Source organism: Arachis hypogaea, chromosome 17 (assembly GCF_003086295.3).
Source record: "Arachis hypogaea cultivar Tifrunner chromosome 17, arahy.Tifrunner.gnm2.J5K5, whole genome shotgun sequence".
Lineage (NCBI taxonomy): Eukaryota > Viridiplantae > Streptophyta > Magnoliopsida > Fabales > Fabaceae > Arachis > Arachis hypogaea.
The window spans coordinates 50,786,912-50,801,417 of record NC_092052.1 but is presented as its reverse complement, the minus strand read 5'-3'; the positions used below and the strand labels follow the sequence as shown (position 1 = coordinate 50,801,417).

The 14,506-nt window shown below is 39.2% G+C and overlaps 1 non-coding gene across 1 annotated transcript; it reads left to right on the top strand.

Annotated features, from left to right (window-relative positions):
- Nucleotides 1–3,003: 3,003 nt before the first annotated feature.
- LOC112767939 (small nucleolar RNA R71) lies at nt 3,004–3,111 on the top strand. The gene has a single exon (XR_003185379.1). It is a non-coding gene; the product is annotated as a small nucleolar RNA R71 (small nucleolar RNA).
- The last annotated feature ends 11,395 nt before the right edge of the window (nt 3,112–14,506 follow it).

Sequence of the window (14,506 nt, the reverse complement as noted above, 5' to 3'; positions counted from 1 at the left end):
CAGTTTGGGCGTTCAACTCCAGTTTTTGATCCTTTTCTGGCGCTGGACGCCAGAATTGGGCAGAGACTGGCGTTGAACGCCAGTTTACGTCGTCTATTCTTGTGAAAAGTATGGACTATTATATATTGCTGGAAAGCCCTGGATGTCTAATTTCCAACGCAATTGGAAGCACGCCATTTCGAGTTCTGTAGCTCCAGAAAATCCACTTTGAGTGCAGGGAGGTCAGAATCCAACAGCATCAGCAGTCCTTTTTCAGCCTGAATCAGATTTTGCTCAGCTCCTTCAATTTCAGCCAGAAAAATACCTGAAATTACAGAAAAACACACAACTCATAGTAAAGTCCAGAAATATGAATTTTTCCTAAAAACTACTAGAAATAGACTAAAAACTAACTAAAACATACTCTAAACTATATGAAATTATCCCCAAAAAGCGTATAAAATATCCGCTCATCAATAAGTCCAAAGACATGTAAAGTAGTCTTTTCCTGATCCTCAGGAGCTATATGAATCTGGAAATAACCTGTGTAACCATCTAAAAAGCAATAATGTGATTTACCTGATAGGCGATCCAACATTGATCAATGAATGGAAGTGGGTAGTGATCCTTATGGGTAGCTTGGTTGAGACGCCTGTAATCAATGCAGACTCTCCAAGCATTCTGAACTCTAGTTGCTTGAGCTCTCCGTGCTCACTCTTCACTGTAGTGACTCCAGATTTCTTGGGCACACTTGTACTGGGCTTACCCATTCACTGTCTGAAATGGATATATGATACTTGCTTCTAATAGTCTGGTCACTTCCTTTTTGACAACTTCCAAGATTGTGGGATTCAATCTTCTTTGGGTTAATGGACAGTCTTGCTCCCTCTTCTAAAATATTATGTGCTCGCATACTTGAGGGTTGATTCCCACTATGTCTGCCAAACTCCACCAATGGCCTTCTTATTGCTCCAGTACATCAAGTAACTGCTCTTCTTGTTGGAAGTCAGTTCCCTTGCAATAATAACCGGAAGCTTCTGCTCATCCTCAAGATAAGCGTATTTGAGATGTGGAGGGAGAGGTTTCAATTCTAACTTTTGATCATAGGCAGGCTCTGGATTATCTGGGGCTCGTAAAAATGGCGAAGTGCCCCATTGTCAGTTAAGAGGGTCCCCACACTTGGACCTTGTCCAGTGTGCCTCTCTTCAAACTCTTCCTTTTGAACTTCAGCCACACTTTCATCTATGACATCACACTGGAAGATAGAACGATCATCTGGGGGTTTGTCAATGACTCTATTCAGATTGAAGATTACTATGCGGCCATCTATTTCAAAGGAGTATGTTCCTGAAAAAGCGTCTAATTTGAATTTTGATGTCTTCGGGAATGGTCTTCCAAGTAGGATTGATGATGGCTTATCTGAATCATCATGGGCATCTCCAAGATATAAAAATCAGTGGGGAATGTGAGCCCTTTAATGTTCACCAAAACATCTTCAGCAACTCCAGCCACTATAATAATGCTTTTATCTGCTAACACAAAATGAGCTGCCGACCTTTTTAAGGGAGGGAGCCTCAAAACATCATATATAGACAAAGGCATTATACTGACACATGCTCCTAAATTGCACATGCAATCATAAATTACTACACCACCAATAGTACAACTAACTATGCAAGGACCTGGATCACTACATTTTTCAGGTAATCCTCCCATTAAAGCAGATATAGAACTACCTAAAGGAATAGTTTCTAATTCATTAATTTTGTCTTTATGGATACATAAGTCTTTTAGAAACTTTGCATATTTAGGTACCTGCTGAATAACATCAAAAAGGGGAACAGTTACCTCAACCTTTTTGAATATCTCTACCATTTTAGGATCGGGTTCCAGCTGCTTCCTGGGCTTCCTTGCAAGTTGTGGAAATGGAATAGGAGTAGTGTTTTCTGTGGTGTCTGCGCCTTTTGGTGCTTCCTTCTGTGGTTGAGTTGTTTCTTCTTCAGCTATGTCCTGTATATCCTCTTCCTCTTCAACATCTTTGATTTCTACCACCTCTTCAGCTGAGGCATATTCTGGTGACCTTGGTTCCTCCTGATTCCTCTCCTGCAGTGTGTTTCCGGACCTCAAGGTGATGGCATTAATGCCTCCCTTTGGATTGGGTAATGGTTGAGAGGGGATTCCAGTGGTGCTTGAAGGTTGGTTACTGAAATCTTGTGCTGATCCAAACTGTGTCATAAAAGCTTACAGAGTAGAGGTGAGACCATTCAGACTGGCATTAATACTATTCATGATGTTGTTTTCCATGGTCTGTTGTCTTTTCTCAAAAGATTATTGTAGATCTTCATTAGAAGATAACGAAGAATGAGTAAATTGAGAGGTCTGCTGCTGATTATTCTGTGGTCCTTGGTTCTGCCTCAGGTGAGGTGCTCTGTAAGGTTGATTTTGCTACCTGTTGTTGTTATTGTTCCACCTCTGATTTCCCTGATTATCTCTGCCTCCTCTGTTATTGTTGTCCCTCCAATTCTGGTTTGAATTGTCCTGCCATCCATGGTTATTATTTCCACTTTGATTGTACCCTTGGTTGGGGCGGTCATAGAAGTTGTGAGTGGATGCCACCATGTTGTCTTCTTGTTGGAGCTGCGGGCATTCATCAGTATAATGGCTATAATTAGCACAGATTCCGCAAATTCTTTATGGGACTAGTTGTTGGTTTTGCTGTGGTGGAGGAGGTTGAGCTTGCTGAGCTTGTTGATTCAACTGCATTTGCTTCAGCAAGTTGGTCATCTCATATATACTCTAAGTTAGAGTAGCAGTCTCTCTGCTAGAAGATACTTCTGCAACGGCTTTTGAACGGCCTTGCTGTTGTCTGTGGTTCCTAGTAGATTCAGCTAAATCACTGATCAATTGCCAAGCTTCATCAGTGGTCTTGTACTTCTTCATAGACCCATTGCTGGCACTTTCCAATGTGGTCTTATCTTGGGGTCTCATACCCTGTGTGATATAGCTGAGTAGCACGATCTTGTCAATCATGTGGTGGGGGCATGCTTCCAAAAGATTATTGAAGCGCTCCCAGTATTCAAAGAGAGTCTCATTGTCATCCTGAACAATTGTGGAGATATCCTTCCTTAGTTTATCAGTAACTTCAGATGGAAAGAATTTCTCCAGAAACTCCTTTCTGAGTGTATTCCAGTTGGATACATTTGCTAGAGGTTGAGTGTAGTACCACTCTCTTGCTTTTTCCTCCAGAGAAAATGGAAAAGCTTTCAGCAGAATTGAAGTTTCATCAGTGCCATCACGCCTGACAGTAGAACAGGCTGCCTGGAAATCTCTCAAGTGCTTGCTAGGCTCTTGAGCAGGTAGGCCATGAAACTTGGGCATCAAATTTACCAGTGCAGTCTATATTTCAAAATCTGTAGCTACCGCTGGATGATGCGCTTGAAACGGTTGCATTGTAAAATCAGGGGCTCCTTCCTCCTGGATGGTAACTCTCCTAGCTGCCATGTTTTCTGCACGTAAAACAACCGAATCAGTAGAACGGGGGCTGATTTCTTCCTCAGATTCACTTTCAGATCCGCCCTCAGAGCGGGCTAACCGACGCTGTTCTCGCCTTATTCGTGAAATTGTCCTTTCAATTTCAGGATCGAATATTAGCAAGCGTGGATCAGGAAGTGAACGCGTCATTTGACGGAAGAAACATGCAGCTCATAGTAGCAAAATAAAATAAAATGCAATTAAATAAATTCTAATTAATAAATTTAGCACTCTATTGCAACTCCCCAGCAACGGCGCCAAAAATTTATGAGACGCAGAAGCTGATAAATTAAAAATTATTAAAATGGTTACGTTGCAAGTATAGTTCTTAACTCACCAAAAATCTACCTATCAATTTAAAATTATGTCACAGAGAGTTAAATTAAAAATTATTGGGAGTGTTAAGTCCCAGGTCGTCTACCAACGAGTTGCAGAAAAGTGTGCTATCTTATTAATCAGATGTTCAAAGAAGTTGAGTTAGGTAAATTGGAATTTAAATTGAGGAAATTCAATTAATATGAATAAAAGCCTTGACTGGTAGTTGATTGGTTGGAATTTTTACTATTGATGGAATGATTGTAAGATTAATTTATAATTAATGGTTGTTCTGTTTGGTTATCCTTTACTAGGTAAGGGAAAGTCAAACAAGTTGGAATTCCGGATCTGTTCACAAGTTGCAACCCACTTAGTTCAAAGGAATTGGCGTTGGTGACAGGATAGCAATCCAACATTTAACCCAATTACAAATTTTTCTTTCAATCCTTCCAACTCAAGAGTTCCTTTTAATCAACTCCCCATCAAGTAAAGAAACTACTCACTCATCGTAAATAATAAATCCATAACACATGAAAGGGAATTAAAAGAAGACATGATTATTGGAATTGAAATTGAATTAAAAAGAAATAATCCTTGCATTAAATAATCATAAAAGTATCTGAATGACAAAATTGAACAAAACAAAGAATATGGAAGAATAAAACCAAGTTGAGAAAACGAACTAGAATGACGAAGTCTTGATGAGGAAATAACTCTTCTCAATGTTCCAATGCTAAGACCAATTGAAAATTAAAATTCTAAAAACCTAGAGAGAAAAACCTAAGAGAGTAAAACTGGATCTCCCACTGTCTCTGAATGAATGTGTTCTTTTGTTTCTGCATATTCTCCGGCTCTAGTCTGCAGTTCCTGGCCGAAAATTGGGTCGAATTAAGGTCCAAAACCGCCCCAACGAATTCTGCAGATTATGCAGATCGCACATGTCACGCGATCGCATCATCCATACGGACGCGTCATTCGCGCTTTTCCATGACACGCGTTCGCGTCATCCACGCTACCGCGTCGCCTAAGCTTTTCCAATCCGCGCGGCCGCGTGAGCCATGCGGCCGCGTCACTGTGATTTGCTCTCCTTTGCACGGTCGCGTGAGCCATCCGACCGCATCACTTCTCGCTGGTTATCTCCTCAAATTCTTGTGTTCCTTCCATTTTGCTAGCTTCCTTTCCAATCTCCAACTCATTTATGCCCTGTAAAGTCTGAAACACTCAACACACAGATCACGGCATCGAATGGAATAAAGGAGAATTAAAAATAAATAATTAAAGTCTCTAGGAAGCAGTTTTCAAACATGTAATAAATTCAGGAAGGAAATCTAAATGCATGCTAATTTAATGAATAAGTGAGTAAGGATCATGATAAAACCACACAATTAAACACAATATAAATCATAAAATAGTGGTTTATCACTACTTTATGAGTCTTGGCCATGACCCTAAGCATTTTGTTTTCCAGTATTACCACCGGATACATAAATGCCACAGACACATAACTGGGTGAACCTTTTCAGATTGTGACTCAGCTTTGCTAGAGTCCCCAATTAGAGGTGTCCAGAGCTCTTAAGCACACTCTTTTTTCTTTGGACCACGACTTTAACCGCTCAGTCTCAAGTTTTCACTTGACACCTTCACGCCACAAGCACATGGTTAGGGACAGCTTGGTTTAGCCGCTTAGGCCAGGATTTTATTCCTATGGGCCCTCCTATCCACTGATGCTCAAAGCCTTGGATCCTTTTTATTTGCCTTTTGGTTTAAAGGGCTATTGGCTTTTTTGCTTGCTTTTTATTTTTCTTCTCTTTTTTTTCTACAAGCTTTTCACTGCTTTTTCTTGCTTCAAGAATCATTTTTATGATTTTTCATATTATCAAATAACATTTCTCCTTTTCCATTATTCTTTTAAGAGCCAACATTTTTAACATTCATGAACAACAAATCCAAAAATATGCACTGTTCAAGCATTCATTCAGAAAGACAAAAGTATTGCCACTACATCAAAATAACTAAACTGTTTTAAAATTTGAAATTCATGCACTTCTTTTTCTTTTTTCAATAAAAAACATTTTTCATTTAAGAAAGGTGATGGATTCATTTTCATAGCTTTAAGGCATAGATACTTAGACACTAGTGATCATGTAATAAAGACACAAACATAAATAAACATAAAGCATAAAAATTCGAAAAACAGAAAACAAAGAACAAGGAAATTAAAGAACGGGTCCACCTTAATGATGGCGGCTTGTTCTTCCTCTTGAAGATCTTATGGAGTGCTTGAGCTCCTCAATATCTCTTTCTTGCCTTTGTTGCTTCTCTCTCATAACTCTTTGCTCTTCTCTAATTTTATGGAGGAGGATAGAATGCTCTTGGTGCTCCACCCTTAGTTGTCCCATGTTGGAACTTAATTCTCCTAGGGAGGTGTTGATTTGCTCCCAATAGTTTTGTAGAGGAAAATGCATCCCTTGAGGTATCTCAGGGGTTTTATGATGAGGAATTTCCACATGCTCTTGTCCATGAGTGGGATCTCTTGTTTGCTCCATCCTTTTCTTAGTGATGGGCTTGTCCTTATCAATGAGGATGTCTTCCTCTATGTCAATTCCAGCTGAATTGCAAAGGTGACAAATAAGATGAGGGAAGGCTAACCTTGACAAAGTAGAGGAGTTGTCTGCCACCTTGTAGAGTTCTAGGGATATAACCTCATGAACTTCTACTTCTTCTCCAATCATGATGCTATGGATCATGATAGCCCGGTCTATAGTAACTTCAGACCGGTTGCTAGTGGGAATGATTGAGCGTTGGATGAACTCCAACCATCCCCTAGCCACGGGCTTGAGGTCATGCCTTCTTAGTTGAACCGGCTTTCCTCTTGAATCTCTCTTCCATTGAGCGCCCTCTTCACAAATGTCTATGAGGACTTGGTCCAACCTTTGATCAAAGTTGGCCCTTCTAGTGTAGGGGTGTGCATCTCCTTGCATCATTGGCAAGTTGAATAACAACCTTACATTTCCCCCGAACCATTGTAAGCCAATTCTTTGGGTCCGGGTTCACACTTTGATCATGGTTCTTGGTGATCCATGCATTGGCATAGAACTCTTGAACCATTAAGATCCCGACTTGTTGAATGGGGTTGGTGAGAACTTTCCAACCTCTTCTTCGAATCTCATGTCGGATCTCCGGATATTCACCCTTTTTGAGCTTGAAAGGGACCTCGGGGATCACTTTCTTCTTGGCCACAACTTCATAGAAGTGGTCTTGATGCACCCTTGAGATAAATCTCTCCATCTCCCATGACTCGGAGGTGGAAGCTTTTGCCTTCCTTTTCCTCTTTCTAGAGGTTTCTCCGGCCTTAGGTGCCATAAATGGTTATGGAAAAATAAAAAGCAACGCTTTTACCACACCAAATTTAGAAGGCTTGCTCGTCCTCAAGCAAAAGAAGAAAGAATAGAATAGAGGAAGAAGAAATAGAGGAGATGGAGGGGGTTAGTGTTTCGGCCAAGGGGGAGAAGTAGTGTTCAAGATGTGTAAAAATGAAGGGGTGAAGATAGGTTTATATAGGAGTGGGGAGAGGGTAAGGTTCGGCCATGTATGGGTGGGTTTGGGAGGGAAAGTGTTTTGAATTTGAATGGTGAGGTAGGTGGGGTTTATGATTGGTGAAGGGTTTATAGAGAAGAGGGTAAGATTTGATAGGTGAGGGATTTTTGGGGAAGAGGTATTGAGTTGATTGGTGAAGGGCATTTGGGAAAGAGTATTATAAAAATGTGTGAAGAAGAGAGTGAGTGAGTTGAGGTTGGTGGGGATCCTGTGGGGTCCACAGATCCTGAAGTGTCAAGGATTTCTCATCCCTGCATCAATTAGGCGTGCAAAACGCCTTCTGCTGCCAATCCTGGCGTTTAACGCCAGCTTCTTGCCCTTTTCTGGCGTTAAACGCCATTCTAGTGCCCATTTCTGGCGTTAAACGCCCAGAATGGTGCCAGACTGGGCGTTTAACGCCCATTCTGCTGCCCTTACTGGCGTTTAAACGCCAGTAGCCTTCTCCTCCAGGGTGTGCTATTTTTCATTCTGTTTTTAGTTTGTTTTTGCTTTTTCAATTATTTTTGTGACTTCACATGATCATCAACCTACAGAAAACATAAAATAATAATAGAAAATAAAAATTTAACATAGATAAGTAAAATTGGGTTGCCTCCCAACAAGTGCTTCTTTAATGTCAGTAGCTTGACAGTGGGCTCTCATGGAGCCTCACAGATACTCAGAGCATGATGATGGCCTCTCAACACCAAACTTAGAGTTTGGTTGTGGCCTCCCAACACCAAACTTAGAGTTTGAATGTGGGGATTTTGTTTGACTCTGTATTGAGAGAAGCTTTTCATGCTTCCACTCCATGGGTACAGAGGGAGATCCTTGAGCTTTAAATACAATGGAGTCCTCATTCAGTTGAAGGACCAATTTTCCTCTGTCAACATCAATCACAGCTCTTGCTGTGGCTAGGAAGGGTCTGCCAAGGATGATGGATTCATCCATATACTTCCCAGTATCTAGGATTATGAAATCAGCAGGGATGTAGTGGTCTTCATCCTTTACTAAGACATCCTCTACAAGTCCATAAGCCTGTTTCCTTGAACTGTATGCCATCTCTAGTGAGATTCTTGCAGCTTGTACCTCAATGATTCCCAGCTTCTCTATTACAAAGAGAGGCATGAGGTTTATGCTTGACCCTAGATCACACAGAGCCTTCTCAAAGGTCATGGTGCCTATGGTACAAGGTAGTGAGAACTTTCTAGGATCTTGTCTCTTTAGAGGTAATTTCTGCCTAGTCAAGTCATCCAGTTCTTTGGTGAGCAAGGGGGGTTCATCCTCTCAAGTCTCATTACCAAATAACTTGGCATTTAGCTTCATGATTGCTCCAAGGTACTTAGCAACTTGTTCTTCAGTAACATCTTCATCCTCTTCAGAGGAAGAATACTCATCAGAGCTCATGAATGGCAAAAGTAAATTCAATGGAATCTCTATGGTCTCAGTGTGAGCCTCAGATTCCCATGGTTCCTCATTAGGGAATTCCTTAGAGACCAGTGGACGTCCATTGAGGTCTTCCTCAGTGGAGATCACTGCCTCTTCCTCCTCTCCAAGTTCAGTCGTGTGGGTTATGTTGATGGCCTTGCACTCTCCTTTTGGATTCTCTTCTGTATTGCTTGGAAGAGTACTAGAAGGGAGTTCGGTAACTTTCTTACTCAGCTGACCCACTTGTGCCTCCAAATTTCTAATGGAAGACCTTGTTTCAGTCATAAAACTTTGAGTGGTTTTAATTAAATCAGAGACTACAGTGGCTAATTCAGAGTGGTTCTGCTTGGAATTCTCTGTTTGTTGCTGAGAAGATGATGGAAAGGGTTTCCCATTGCTAAACCTATTTTTTTCACCATTATTATTGTTGAAGCCTTGTTGAGGCCTCTGTTGATCCTTCCATGAGAGGTTTGGATGATTTCTCCATGAAGGATTATAGGTGTTTCCATAGGATTCTCCCATGTAATTCATCTCTTCCATTGCTGGGTTCTCAGGATCATAAGCTTCTTCTTCAGATGAAGCTTCTTTGGTACTGCCTGTTGCTGCTTGCATTCCAGACAGACTTTGAGAAATCATATTGACTTGTTGAGTCAATATTTTGTTCTGAGCCAATATGGCATTCAGAGTATCAATTTCAAGAACTTCTTTCTTCTGATTTGTCCCATTATTCACAAGATTCCTTTTAGAAGTGTACATAAATTGGTTATTTGCAACCATCTCAATGAGATCCTAAGCTTCTGCAAGCGTCTTCTTCAGATGAAGAGATCCTCCAGCAGAGCTGTCTAATGACATCTTGGACAGTTCAGATAGACCATCATAGAGGATACCTATGATGCTCCATTCTGAGAGCATGTCAGAAGGACACCTTCTGATCAATTTCTTGTATCTTTCCCAAGCTTCATAGAGGGATTCACCTTCCTTCTGTCTGAAGGTTTGGACTTCACTCTAAGCTTACTCAATTTTTGAGGTGGAAAGAACTTTGCCAAGAAGGCATTGACTAGCTTTTCCCAAGAGTTAAGGCTTTCTTTAGGTTCTGAATCCAACTATGTTCTAGCTCTGTCTCTTACAGCAAAGGGAAAAAGCATAATCTTGTAGACCTCGGGATCAACCCCATTGGTCTTGACAGTGTCACAGATTTGTAAGAATTCAGCTAAGAACTGATGAGGATCTTCCAATGGAAGTCCATGAAACTTACAATTCTATTGTATCAGAGAAACTAATTGAGGGTTAAGCTCAAAGTTGTTTGCTCCAATGGCAGGGATTTAGATGCTTCTCCCATAGAAGTCAGGAGTAGGTGCAGTAAAGTCACCAAGCACCTTCCTTGCATTGTTGGTATTGTTGTTGTTTTTGGCTGCCATGGCTTCTTCTTGTTTGAAAAGTTTTGTTAGGTCCTCTATAGAGAGTTGTACTTTAGCTTCTCTTAGCTTTCTCTTCAAGGTCCTTTCAGGTTTAGGATCAGCTTCAACAAGAATGCCTTTGTCCTTGCTCCTGCTCATATGAAAAGAGAGGGGAAGAAAATATGGAATCCTCTATGTTACAGTATAGAGATTCTTTGAGGTGTCAGAGGAAAATAAAAATAGAAGGATGTGAGAAGAGGGGAAGAATTTTTGAAAATAAATTAAAAAGATTTAGAAATAATAAAAAGAAACTTGAAAATTTGATTGATGATTTTCGAAAATCAAGATTGGGAAAGAAATTAAGTGATTTTTGAAAAAGATTTTGAAATTAGAAATCAAAGAGATATGATTGAAACTTAATTTTGAAAAAGATGTGAATTGAGAATTTAAAAAAAAAAGGAAAGTTTTAAAATTAAAGTTGATTACTTGACTAACAAGAAATTAAAAGATATGATTCTAGAATTTAAAATATGATCCTTTCTTAATAGGCAAGTAACAACTAGAAAATTTTGAATTAAATCATTAATTGTAACAAATATTTTCCAAAATAGTAATAAATAAAAAAAATTGAAAAGAAATTGATTTTGAAAGGATATGATTGAAAAGATATGATTTGAAAAAGATTTGATTTTGAATAATTATGAAAACTTGAAAAAGATTTGAATTAAAAACAAAATCTTCCCTCTAGTGTCCTCCTGGCGTTAAACGCCCAAAATGCTACCTTTTTGGGCGTTTAACGCCCACCTGGCTGGCGTTTAAACGCCAATTTTCCTTCTTCACTAGGCGTTTTAAACGCCCAGTTTTTTCTGTGTAATTCCTCTGCTAAATGTTCTGAATCTTCAATTCTCTGTGTTATTAACTTGAAAAGACACAATTTAAAAAAATTTTAAATTTTTAAATGATGAGAAACAATAAAAAATGCAACTAAGATCAAATAAACAATGCATGCAAGACACCAAACTCAGAAGTTTGTATATTAAGGACTATAACAATTTAAAAATGCATGTAAGAAACAACAAAAGACACAAAACAAGAGAATTTAAAGATCAGAGCAAGGAAATCATCAAGAATAACTTGAAGATCAATGAAGAACATAATGCACATATTCGAAAAAAATGCAAGGAAAATAAAGACATGCAGGACACCAAACTTAAAATTAGACACTAGACTCAAACAAGAAACATAAAATATTTTTTATTTTTTATGATTTTATAAAAAAAAAATTTTGCGATTTTTCGAAAATTATATGAAAAGGAAAATAAAGGGATTCAAAATTTTTAATGAGAATTCCAGGAATCATTTCAATGTTAGTCTAAAACTCCGGTCCAGGAAATAGACACGGCTTACTAGCCAGCCAAGCTTTCAGTGAAAGCTTCGGTCCAAAATACTAGACATGGCCAATGGCCAGCCAAGCTTTAGCAGATCATTACTTTCAACAGCAAGATTGATAGAAATCATCAAGCTCTTGTGATGATAAGTTGAAACCTTAGTCCAAAAGATTAGACATGACATCACAGCCAGCCAGACTTCAACAAATCATCATGAAACTCTAGAATTCATTCTTAAAAACTCTGAAGAACAGAATAGAAATTTTTTTTTTTGTATTTTTGAAGAATTTTTTCGAAAATAAAAAGTAAAAAGCTTAAACATAAAATAAAATTACCTAATCTAAGCAACAAGATGAACCGTCAGTTGTCCAAACTCGAACAATCCCCGGCAACGGTGCCAAAAACTTGGTGCACGAAATTGTGATCATCAATGGCGCCAACAACTTGGTACGCACAATTGTAATCTCAACTCTTTATCACAACTCCGCACAACTAACCAGCAAGTGCACTGGGTCGTCCAAGTAATAAACCTTACGTGAGTAAGGGTCGATCCCACGGAGACTGTCGACTTGAAGCAAGCTATGGTCATCTTGTAAATCTCAGTCAGGCAGATTCAAATGGTTATGGAGAATTGATAATTAAAAGATGAATAAAACATAAAATAAAGATATAGATACTTATGTAATTCATTGGTAGGAATTTTAGATAAGCGTATGAAGATGCTTTGTTCCTTCTAAACCTCTGCTTTCCTATTGCCTTCTTCCAATTATTCATACTCCTTTCCATGGCAAGCTTTATGTTGGGAATTACCGTTGTCAATGGCTACTTCCCGTCCTCTCAGTGAAAATGTTCCAAATGCGCTGTCACCGCACGGCTAATCATCTGTCGGTTCTCGATCATGTTGGAATAAGATCCATTGATCCTTTTACGTCTGTCACACGCCCAACACTCATGAGTTTGAAGCTCGTCACAGTCATCCCTTCCCAGATCCTACTCGGAATACCACAGACAAGGTTTAGACTTTTCGGATCTCAGGAATGGCCGCCAATTGATTCTAGCCTATACCACAAAAGTTCTAATCTTAGATTAGAAACCCAAGAGATACACATTCAAGCTTGGTTGCATGTAGAACGGAAGTGGTTGTCAGGCACGCATTCATAGGTGAGAATGGTAATGAGTGTCACGGATCATCATATTCATCAAGTTGAAGAACGAGTGTATATCTTAGAGAAGAAGTAGTTGTGTATTGAATAGAAAAACAGTAGTAATTGCATTAATTCATGAAGAACAACAGAGCTCCACACCTTAATCTATGGTGTGTAGAAACTCCACCGTTGAAAATACATAAGAACAAAAGGGTCTAGGCATGGCCGTGAGGCCAGCCTCAAACGTGAACATATAAGTTCCAAATATGAAAAGTGTGTAGAAGTCTGTAAATACAATAGTAAAAGGTCCTATTTATAGAGAACTAGTAACCTAGGGTTTACAGAAATGAGTAAATGATGCAGAAATCCACTTCCGGGCCCACTTGGTGTGTGCTTGGGCTAAGTATTGAAGCTTTCATGTGTAGAGGCTTTTCTTGGAGTTAAACGCCAGGTTTTGTGCCAGTTTGGGCGTTTAACTCCAGCTTTTATGCCAGTTTCTGGCGTTTTGACGCCAGAATTTCTATGCTGAATTTGAACGCCAGTTTGGGCCATCAAATATTGGGCAAAGTATAAACTATTATATATTGCTGGAAAGCCCAGGATGTCTACTTTCCAACGCAATTGAGAGCGCACCAATTTGGTTTCTGTAGCTCTAGAAAATTCACTTCGAGTGCAGGGAGATCAGAATCCAACAGCATCTGCAGTCCTTTTTCAGCCTCTGAATCAGATTTTTGCTCAGGTCCCTCAATTTCAGCCAAAAAATACCTGAAATCACAGAAAAATACACAAACTCATAGTAAAGTCCAGAAATGTAATTTTTATTTAAAAACTAATAAAAATATAATAAAAACTAACTAAAATATACTAAAAATGTACTAAAAACAATGCCAAAAAGCGTATAAATTATCCGCTCATCTGTTATAGTTACTTGTTTAGTTTAGAATAGAATTACATTGGATGTTATTTTATGAGTTTGCAATTATTTACATTTCACTCTAATTGTTTGAATTAGTTTCTTGCATTCTAAGATTACTTGCTTGTTAAGATTCCTAGTTTAGTTTCTTGCTCATGACTTACAACCCCGGACTTCTAACCAATGTCGAAGCACATGTTTGCCCATTCCTTGTGAGACGACCCGAGGTTTGAATACTTCGGTTACTTTTATTGGGGTTGAACTTGTGACAACCAATTCCGTTCTAAATTTGATACTCGAGGATTGTTGTTGGGTAGAGCTATACTTGCAACGGGATTTTATTGAGAAATTCTATACCACATAGTCTTCGAGGCAATCAAATTTTTGGCGCCGTTGCCGGGGAATGGTTGCAACATATGCCTTGATATTGGTTATGTGAATATGTGAATCTTGTATATAGTTTACTTTCTTTTAATACTTAGCTATAATTTAGATTTCTTTTGCATGTGTGCTATGACTCCCAAGTTTGATGACTCGGTCTCAACCGAATTCTAACTTAGCCGAGTTTGACCCTGAGATTGAAAGAACCTTGTTACACGCTTGGAAAGTTAGACGGCGGTTGGATTATACGGCTAGTACTTTGGCCTCTCTTGAGGAACATACCGAATCACTAGATGGTACTGAGAGTGACTTGGAGTCTGCTACTTCTTATTCTTCTGTTGGCACTACTAATACATCTTTGCATCCTACAGGTGAGCCATACATGGCGGAGCCACGACGGATCACTTTGCATGAGCAAGGAGCTCCAGATATCATACTTCAACCTTTGCAAGC